The sequence below is a fragment of the Clupea harengus genome, chromosome 23 (assembly GCF_900700415.2).
Source record: "Clupea harengus chromosome 23, Ch_v2.0.2, whole genome shotgun sequence".
Lineage (NCBI taxonomy): Eukaryota > Metazoa > Chordata > Actinopteri > Clupeiformes > Clupeidae > Clupea > Clupea harengus.
The window spans coordinates 2,623,962-2,634,006 of record NC_045174.1 but is presented as its reverse complement, the minus strand read 5'-3'; positions in this window follow the sequence as shown (position 1 = coordinate 2,634,006).

The window sequence follows — 10,045 nt, the reverse complement described above, 5'->3', positions numbered from 1 at the left end:
TGGTGGACAGCTTTTGAGGGTCGATGGATTTAGACCTTCCATGTTTGATGGCAAATAAAATGTGTTATCAGTGTTTTAATTGTTGGTGGGAGCCCATTTGTGGTGCTCCTGCTGTGCATATTTAAACAGCAGCCTTCATTTAACTAGTGCGGATATTTGTCAGTCATAATGAAATTGTTATGTACCTAGTGACCGTTGTAATGGCAGTTGTCCCAGAGGACCTGCTGTGAAATCATTTTCCATTGGAGATAATGATAAGACTAATGAGCCTTCGTAAAAATCATTATCGTCAAACATTGTTTGTGGCCTTGACTACACGAATGAAAAGTTTCCTGAAGGCTCTTTTTGATTTTTTTCAACCGTCTTTTCAGGCCAGTGAAACCCCCTGTCTCTGGGTTTAAATTGAGCTTGTGATGAAGATTAAGTTAATTGTAAAACCGTATTAAATCGTTTTGTTTTCATTTAAAAACACCTCTGAATAAAAGCATCAAATTGATGACTAAAACCCTCTCCTTGAGGCTGTCAAACATGAGGAAAACAATTAACTTAGCCTCCTGAATCGACCCGAGTCTTCCTCACGGAGGCGCCATCACACTTTCTATGATGCTACGCCATCGAAACGCTAAACAGTACTTCCACTTCTGCTCTGCGGCACGATAAGCTGTTATGCAGTCACCAGTTTGGCTAATAAACATATTGTTATGTTCGTAAAGCCCCGCCTAATACCATCTATGTAGCCTTCTTCTTGAATACCATGCACGTGTCGCTGTTTTTTCCTTGCTAGGTTTTTAGTCTAGCATGATGGGATATCAGAGATCTAGCGTAAGTGGCTGGCCTCTGGAATTGTATTAGCATCGTACAGAGATTGAATACCGGTATGGACGTCGGTTTAACAGGCAACTGCATGTGGTTGAGCATTAGCTTTCCCTAGTCCTCAACTGGTCTAATTTGAATTTATTTGGGGTAAGATTAGAAGTTATGATGCACCTCAGGTCACAGGGAAAGTGAACTCAACTTCACTGAAGTTGTGTAGACTACCTGGCCTGATCGAACCTTTAACGATCATCCAGATGCAGGTGAGTTGACCTTTGTATCACCTGGTTGCTCAAAAAAGTACCTTATGTATCATCCTTTAGTAGTGTATATCATTTACACTAAAAACGGATTACTTTCATATTTAGTTATAGCCAATACCCTACTGCATAACTCACTCATTTACAATAAGGGGCTGTTCATGGTGTTGTAATTAGGCTTATGTTGTTGTGAATGATCTGACAGGACACTGTTTTACTAAATTCAACATGCTATCTGTTGAATAGACAAGCCATGCCTGTTGACAGGGTTATCTTAAAACCTCCCAGCTTGATGTGTTGTACACACACAAATCACAAATCTTGCACCCAAAACCTCGACCTCTCCTATAGCCTACTACATCAACTAGATCTTCAAAAATCACCCAAAACCTTGACTTTAACCTCCTATACTACTACATCAACTGGATCTTCAAAAAAAGACATGCAACTTCAGGACACACCATGGCCAAGGAATATCAGAGGGAAAGCAAAATCTTTTTTTTCATCAGTTTCACTCATTATGGGCACTGTCACCTAATACTGTTTTCTACAAAACAAGTAGAACAATCGTATCCTTATATTTCAAGGATTCAAAAATAGCAATCATTTTAACAAAGGCCACAGATTCAGAAAGTATTCAGTCTCTCTTTTTTTGTACAAATTGTTGTGTTGTACATTTCATTTTGAAAGGACTAAGTCCCCCCCCCCCCCCCCCCCCCCCCCCACCAAGTCCACCCAGTGAGTGTGCTCACAAATACTCTGGTGTTTGTATGCAGTTCTGGCTCTGATAATGTGAAAAATATGACATGGCTTAGACCAGGTAAATCCAGCAAGTCTATTTGAAGGGCGCTCCTGCTCATGCTAAACAGGGGAATGATTGCTTTTGTGTGTCTTTGGTTCAAATGTCACTAAAAAAGACTACCCCTTAATCACTCATAATGGCAGAGTGAAAAGATGTTTTTAGAGGTGTTTGCAAATGTATTAAAGTTTTCCAAACTATTTAAATAGTCCACATTCATTAACCATCCAACCTGATAGAGCCTGAGGTGGTCCACCATGAAGGATTGGAGAAACTGCCCAAACCGAGAGCCTCAGGGCTTGAACAGAACCATCCAAGAAGACCTGAAGCTGTACTTGCTGCTAAAAGGGCTGCTAGGAACTGTTGAATTAAGGGTTTGAATACTATAATTAAGATGTTTCCGGGTTTTTTTTGTGTTTTTTTTAAACTAAATTTGTGTTTAGAATGTTTTCACTTTATTATAGGTAGTTCCGTGTAGATGTTGGTGTAACAAAATGAAATTTGTCCCACTTCTTCAAATTAAATTTACAACACAACAAAATATGCAGGGGTATTGAGGGGTCCTTCCGAATCTGTATGCACTATATGTTCCTAACAAATAGGCAACAATCAGGACCAACTTGCTTTTAACACGAAGAAACTTTAAGCAGACCCTCCCTAAAAGTGTGTTATCTATGTGCCACTGACTCATGCTAATGCTTAACTAACTAGATCAGGCTTTCCTATAATCAAAGTGATCTACATACGATAATATTAATCTATAAACATTACTGTTTTTACTTTTACTCATCTCCATGTTCAATTAATATCAGGCTCAAAATGTTGCTCTTCTGAAGGTAAGTATCATCATAAAATATATCCAAGAGGAGAGTAGGAGGTCCAGCCTTTTAAAGAATATATATATATATAACCATACAGACTGAGAGCACATGAGTTAACTGTATTGGATTCAAAACATCAAGTGAGCATTGGACATTGGTACGCCATCACCAGTACGTCAGTGTGATTCATGGGCAACATGTTCCTTTGAACAGTCAAGGACACGACGTTCTCAAATGTGCGGTGTGTTGATGCCATACGTGCAGTCCAGCTGAAGTAATTGGAGCTGTCATCACACGCAGCTACACTTGCCTCTTCAAACACCACCTTTCCCAGGTCTCCTTAACAACCACTGGAGTCTTCTGTGGTCAGGGCCGAACCCACGACGAATTCTCTGTCACGACCACGGATAGCAGCGGGACACTAACAGTAAAAGAAACAACAGACAACAGCAGAAAGGTTCACATTGAAGATGCTATAATAAGATGGGCCAATTAAGGCTGCTGTACAACCTATCAAAGGAAGAAATAATAGACAGCTTACTGGAAGTTCCACCACTTAAACCATGACAGTCCACAACGGCTTTATCACTAGCCATGCAAAATCAGTGCCTAATCCAGCCGTCCACTTCCTTCAGCATGGCAAACAAGCAACAGTTGATCAAGGTTTCAAATGTTCCACCTCCACCCCAGCACAATCAACGGCTTCACTGGACGGCTCCCATTTGGAGGAAATCCTCTTGAACAACTTCACTGAGAGGGCCACTTCACCACAACCAACAACAACAACAACAGGAACACTGCCACAAGAACTAGCCCAGAAAGCCCCAATAGCTACTGGGATAAGGAGCGTAGCATGATCACACTCACATTTAACCCACGTGGATATATTCATACAATTATCTTTTACCCTGTGACTGTCAGATCAGATCAAACAAATCAGATCACCGTAAAGACACATTTACTCACACCGCACAGATACATTGCCCTTAATTGCAGATTTTCATACTTCTCAAGACAACTACTGTCAGTTCTGTCAGTATATTCGGTTCTGTGAAAACAACGTTTTGCGGAAAAAAAGATTACTGTTAAAAAAGTTCCTTTATTGACACAAAAACTAGGTTTACATGTAATAAGCCTTTGACTCTGCAGGTTTTTTCTTCTTCTTCTTAAAAGAACCCACAAAACAAACAAACAAAACAGACCATAGACACACACATGCACACACACCAAAGCTAGTTTACATATTTTTGATGTTTTACATTCAGATGTGTCAAACCAGCTGTTGCTGTTAAACAAAAAAAAAAACCAATAAAAACGTATTGTTCAAATAAAAGGAAAATAGTGATTTACTGGGACAAACATTATGTTTACAAACCTTGCAAACCCTCAAGCCAGCATCTGCATTTCTTTTATTTCTGCATTTGCCTTGATAAGCCACACACAACAACAAAAAGAACAGACCATGGATACACACTCTCTATGACACACACAAAGTCTTTGTCTATCTGGCTCTGTCTCACAGACAAACACACACACACACCCTCTCTTGCTCACAGACAAACTCTTTCTCTCTCCCTCCCACTCTCTCCGTCACACAGACAAACAATTTCTCCCTCACGCACAGAAAAACTCTTTTTCTCATACTATCTCTCTCTCACACACACAATGTGAGTAGTCATTTTTAACAACCAGAAAGTCAGGCCTATTATCATCTACTGTAGTTGAGCTTCTGAAAGATCAGTAACTCTTAACTGTGTGGCCACTGGCCGTTGTTATGTCCAAAAACAATACCATGTCCCTTTACAAGCGTCTAACCCATCTCTGTGCTGTTTGTTTGTCAAAACAAAATGTCATGTCCATGTCTAAGCCTCTGAGCCAGACAGTTTGGCAAAAATATCTTCTTTTTCAGACTCAGCGTAGACAAAGCATCTATATTGCTTGTTACTGCCATGTTATATTTATGTTATCTTATATTATATTTAAGTTCACTGCAAGCTCGTGTGCACACTTCTGCAACAAAGTACAATGTTCCCACAGTTTTGAACAACTTCTAATTTCACTATTGGTTGCAACTTTTGCAGCTATATTTTATTTGTTGTGTTTATTTCAGATTTGCACCTATACGCTTTATGATTCTGTAAAATAAAACTACTTACATTAATCCAGTCTCCTAAATTGGAACTGGTATATAAGGGCCTGTCTTTTTCCATCTGTTTACATTCAGCGACGTAACCCTCCCGAACAGGCCGTGGAAAAATGCTTGGGGGAGCACAAGATTATGAGATATTTAGTAAACAAAACAGATGCTTCCTGATCGCAAAATGATGTCTCCAAAGGCATGCCAACTTCCTCAGACGATTGCCTCTAATGGGCCGAGCTGGACCAATACCCATCCCTCCTGGGAATATTGATGTACGCAAACAGAGAAATGGCATTTATGTATAAGGAATATACATCAAAAACATTCCACACTACTCACAAAACATTTATTTTTTCTTCCGGTAGAGCTTCTACTAGCTGTTCTTGTGGCATCCACAAGTGTGTTTTCACTGCGCTACTGTGGGAAATGATACAATTATGCACAGACCTGCACACTGCATTTCAGATAAAGGAACAAACATGTTCAGATGCCAGTTGCAGATGAGAGCTTTCCCACAGCTGAACAGTTCACTGTTCCCAAACTTTTTACAGTCCCGTATCCCTTCAGACATTCAATCTCCAGCTATGTACACCCCCCCCCCCCTAGCCAGCCATCAACAGAACAGAAGACTAAAAAAAACATTATTTGCAGGCGATTGGGAAGATGAGCGAATAAATGTTACAGGCTGTAGTAGCGGAGGTGTGTGTGTCAACTGTTGAACAGGGGGGCGCGGCTGGAGCAGAGTTCAGCGCATGCGTGACATTTTGTTTTTGTTTTTTAATTAATGCTTGTTCATAGTTGCGATCGTTGTTGTGTTTATTTGAAAGAAATACAGCCTTGCAGTGCAAAATACAGGGTCATTTGGGCGATTTTGATGCACAAAATTATGTTTCCGTCTGACAGTTGCAATTCCTTTTCAAAGGGTAGCCTACATTCTGCGAATTCCGTCCGTTTTCCGTTATCGTGGAAAATCGTTGGCCCTTTACCTGTAACTATTTTTGGCAGTGTAATTATTTAGCTGAATATGGGTATATATTCATACATACAGTATTTTTGGCAATGTGACTTGGCTATTGAGACTATTTAAGATTTCATGTCTATTTATAGCTCAGTTTGAAAATGTAATGCGCTTTTTCACTTTGAAAACGCAAATCAGATTTTCTCCCCGCGTACCCCCTGAACCACTTGGCCGTACCCCTGGGGGTACGCGTACCCCAGTTTGGGAACCGAGGCTGTAGACAACTGCTTTATCAGAAGAACCAAGGCGACACACCGGTCGACTCCAAAACACCTGGCTCTTGCAGGCCTGTATACCTGACCATATATATTTCTTCTCCATCATCCACCTTAAAAGGGTCTGCAGGGGGCTTTTCTGTCCGGGTGATGTGCTGTCTTAGAGGTGTCATGTCCACCTTATGCCCCACATGGGACCAAGGGCAGCCTGTCACACCAGACTGTCTGAGGCTGGGAGTAGCAAGGAGACGAGGTCAACACCCTTTAAATAAAGTCATTCTGTAGTGTTGCATGTCAGGTCAAAGGTCAAAGGTACCAAGTGCCCTGGTCACAATGACAAAGAGGGGGAAAGAGCTGTTGCGACACCATGCACTTGTGAAGATTGGCTACGGGTGGGGATCAAAAAGCATTGCTGTCAAGTTCAAGCATAATTTTCATATTAGACTGTCATGACTTTGTTTTTCCCTTTAACTTAAGCAACTTTCCATGTGTGCTTTAATATAACTCAAAACAACAGAATACTGACAGAATTGAAAGTATGTGAAGAAAAGAAGTGATGTGAAGTTTGCCTTGAAGTGATGTGAAGTTTGCCTTGAATATCTTACCTTGCTGCATTTTCAATCTTGTCATTACAGCTCAAGATTGTAAAACATGAGACATCCCATTCTCAGGAACATGGCAGTCAATGTCACAATTCAGGAGAGAGAGAGAAAGAGAGAGAAAGAAAGAGAAAGAAAGAAAGAGAGAGAATGTAATAGGATTCCTTAGTTGTTATAAACAGCAAATCAATCACATTGATCTTAGCACAAACAAACAATTTGTTGTTCTTGTTCCATTTTCTCCCCTCAGTAAACCCTCACATTGTCTATCTATACAATCTGGTCCAACACCTGTATTAATTCATTTCCCAGACACTTCCATACAAGGTGATAGGTGAAAATTCACTCTTGTTACTTCTACATTTATTAGACATTTATTAGACAAACAACAATTGCAATCGGCTTCAATTATCTCCATCACAAGGGGACCCAGAAGGGAAATGCAGGTTTGATCAAAACACACTCCATGTCTAATACATAACATGGAATCAGTTTTGAAACGTGAAAGGAAAAATCACATCACATGTGTTGAGTGTGTGTGTGTTTGTGTGTGTGTATGTGTGTGTGTGTGTGTGTGTGTGTGTGTCCACCAAAATATAACTTTAATTCTCCAGACATCCATTGTAAGACCTGAGAGTTTGGAATTTGAGTGGGTTGCTAGAAGCTTTAGAGAACCACCAATCCCAGGAGGTGAAACAGTAAGAAGGGACGGCCACAGCCACTCAGGGAAAGCTGCTGAATGCTAACTCAACCAGAGCTGGAAGCAGTGTACACAGAAAAGGAGATAACATGCAATAACAAGACACATGGGGGGGGGGTCTTAAACATGCAAGAAATAGGATGTAAAATACTGAGATGCGTCTTCTGATTAATTCTCTCTCCTTTTCTCTCTTATCTCCCTCTCTCTCTCTCTCTCTCTCCCTCTCGCTCTCGCTCTCTCTCCCTCTCTCCCTCTCTCCCTCTCTCCCTTTCTCCCTCTCGCTCCCTCCCTCTCTCTCTCTCTCTCTCTCTCGCTCCCTCTCTATCTCTCCCTCTCGCTCTCTCTCTCCCTCTCTCCCTCTCTCTCTCTCTCTCTATGGAATCTTTTGCCTCCAGCATGTTCTGGAACTGTCCAAACCACCCCGCCATGCCAGCCCAGCCCAGCCCACCCCACCCCACCCCTCAAGGTTCCTCAGTACTCCTGCTATTCCCAATCACTGCGCTTCATGAAATATGGATGAGCGTGAGGAACACAATTCTAATTTGCAGTGGCACTGAGTGATAAAGGGAGCTGTAATTGCATGTTTGTGTCGTTCTCCCGGCATGGCCGACCTCCGAGGAAGAGGAGAGGTTGAGCTCAGTGAAGAAGACGACAACAGGGCTGGCTGAGGATGCCAGAGAAAGTGGCTATAATATCTAACTATTATACGGCCACAGAAATGGAACAGCTGGAACCCTTAAAAAGTCCAGGTAATGGGCCCTCCACAACTCATAATATTTTCAGGAGAGGGGGGTTTCGTTATCCATTTTACTAAAGCAACAATAAATGAATTAGCTGGACTACCAAAAAAGTCTCATCCCTTGTTAACTGTTAAATAAATAAAACAAGAAAGTATTATGGTTCAGCATTCTCCCCTAATGCTCCTTTGAAAAGCACAATCTCCCTAATCAATCAAAGCGACTTTTTAAATGACACATAAATCTTAGACTCCCCCAGGTAACAGTGCCTGGTGCTTTATGCATGAAAATGGGCCTCTTGGCCCAAAACTCTAGTCAGTTGTTTATTTGTGGTTTTTAAAGCAGAGTGAATTAATTAGATGGAAATGCTAATACAAATACGAATGATAACTACTTGCATTCTATAAGGATATGTGTTGTATGTTTATATGTATTTATTTATTTATTTTATTCCTGTTGTAGTTCAGATGTAATTTCAAACAAGTATTTTTTTTAAGCCTGAACTGTTAAAAGTTCAATTTTAACCATTGAAATTTGAATTTGAGTTGAAATGATTATCTCAGTTCACTATAACTATAACTATATAGGTGAGCTATAGGCAAAATGGGGAAATCAAGCTCTGAACTACGCATTGCAATGTAATGATTTGATTAGCTCAGTATTGTTTCATGCTTCATGAAACAGAGATTGCAACAAAGCATAGTCTGTTTGAATAAACTGACATTCTAATGAAATGATTTTATATGATATAATATTGATGATTACATGAGATCACACTTTTGTCACCTGCATACCTGTCAAGTTAACATGATTGAATTTCGTGAGGTCAGTGCTTGAAATCCATGAGCCACCTGGACCACCCACACACATAAACAAAGAAACAACTAGTATAAACATTTTGTTACATTTGTGTGGCATTTCGTAAACAGGTCTATGTTCGCCACATGGGAAGTTGTTAAGTGATGAAGGTGCTGACATGCTGTTGAAACATTGTTGACCTGTAGCCTACAACTGCTACGCAGACGTAGTAAGCCGCACCGTGCGAACAAGGTAGTCTCTTACTAGCACTGCGCAGCAGTTTGTCATTGGACTTGTAATACTTTGGAGTGTAAAAAAATCCATGAGATTTTGTGTCACGTACGTGAGACATGAGAAATTTAGAAAATCCAATCAAACTTGATGAGACTTGACGGAAATGCCTGCCAGCAGGAATGATTAACTAATCAGTAAAGTTTCCACTATCCAACATAATCACTCAAATAAAAAAGCTTTCTCTTACCTATACCGCTGGACTAAATAAAAATAAAAAACTGTAATAATTCTGGTCTCCACTTTCATGGACAGGAGTTAATGGGAGATAAATATTTGATCATAAATCCCCATTATGTTCAAGCAAACCTTACTATCCAACATTAGACCTTGCTGTCTCACTAATGTGGTTAGTTCTCTAGCTGAACTGTAGCAGCTGTATTTTGTACAAGCTGAAGCTGTTAGGAAGGCCTGTGAAGAGACCATTGTAGTAGTCGACCCTGCTAGAGATAAAGGCATGAATGAGTTTTACTAAATCATGTTTTGACATTAGGCCTCTAAGTTTGGCTATGTTTTGGGGATGGTGAAAAGCTGATTTAGTTATCGCATTCACGTGTTAAAACTGAGATCGCAATGAATGAAGACATCAAGGTTTTTAACAGTGCCCTTCACTTTAAGTCCTTTTATTTCAAGATGAGTGGGCGCTTCCTGGGTGAATCCTGTCGAGAGAGCTTGGTTCCTACAAGCACCAGTCACTCCACCCAGGTGAGTGGATGCAGGCGAGGAGGGGGAGGGGGAGGGTGGACTGAAGCTGTGGTGTTTCCCGGTGACTGGTGTGATGAAGAATGTATGTCCTCTGAGAATATTGTGGCTGTCATTTGTTGCTATCTTCCATAAGCAGTGCCTTATCATCT